This window comes from Clinocottus analis, unplaced genomic scaffold, assembly GCF_023055335.1.
Source record: "Clinocottus analis isolate CAN_PGR_092001 unplaced genomic scaffold, fCliAna1.0.p SCAF_53, whole genome shotgun sequence".
Lineage (NCBI taxonomy): Eukaryota > Metazoa > Chordata > Actinopteri > Perciformes > Cottidae > Clinocottus > Clinocottus analis.
In genome coordinates, this window is record NW_027176211.1 from 518,606 (window position 1) to 519,237 (window position 632).

The window sequence follows — 632 nt, forward strand, 5'->3', positions numbered from 1 at the left end:
AACAAAACTACCTCATGGCTCCAACAAGAGTTAATAATTATATTATTAGTTATAACAATAGGTTAATCATATCAGCAATAGTGACTGTAAAAGTTGTAGTAATAGAATTTAGTTGTGAGACCCTCAGAAACCCTTAAAGATAATCCAGGAGAACTCAATGAATCCTGGATTAAGAACCCTGATCTCCTGGACCTTCTGAGCCCCCAAACCTGCTGCACCATTATCAGACAAGGAAATCATAAAAAAAGGTCGAGTTTCCTACAATATCTCCGGAACCATAACGTTGAATAACTTCATTTAAATTACTAAAATACAGTAAAGTCTTGTGGGAAGAGATCTATCTGAACAGAAAAATAAATAAATACAATAGTTTAAAAATAATTTAATATATAATAATAATAATATGTAGTATATATTAATAATATAAAAATGTTTATGTAATTATATAAAACCCGTAACCTAAAAAAAACCTTGCCGTCACTTTTTCGAGCAAAAGTTACTTTTCACTTTTCTGTTAATAACTGCACCTCAGAACAGATTTCAATAATAATAAACACATTTATGTTATTGATCAGGTCCTTATGAATCTAACGAGGTCTGGTAGCAGCTCAGTGGATGTGTTTTAGTACCTG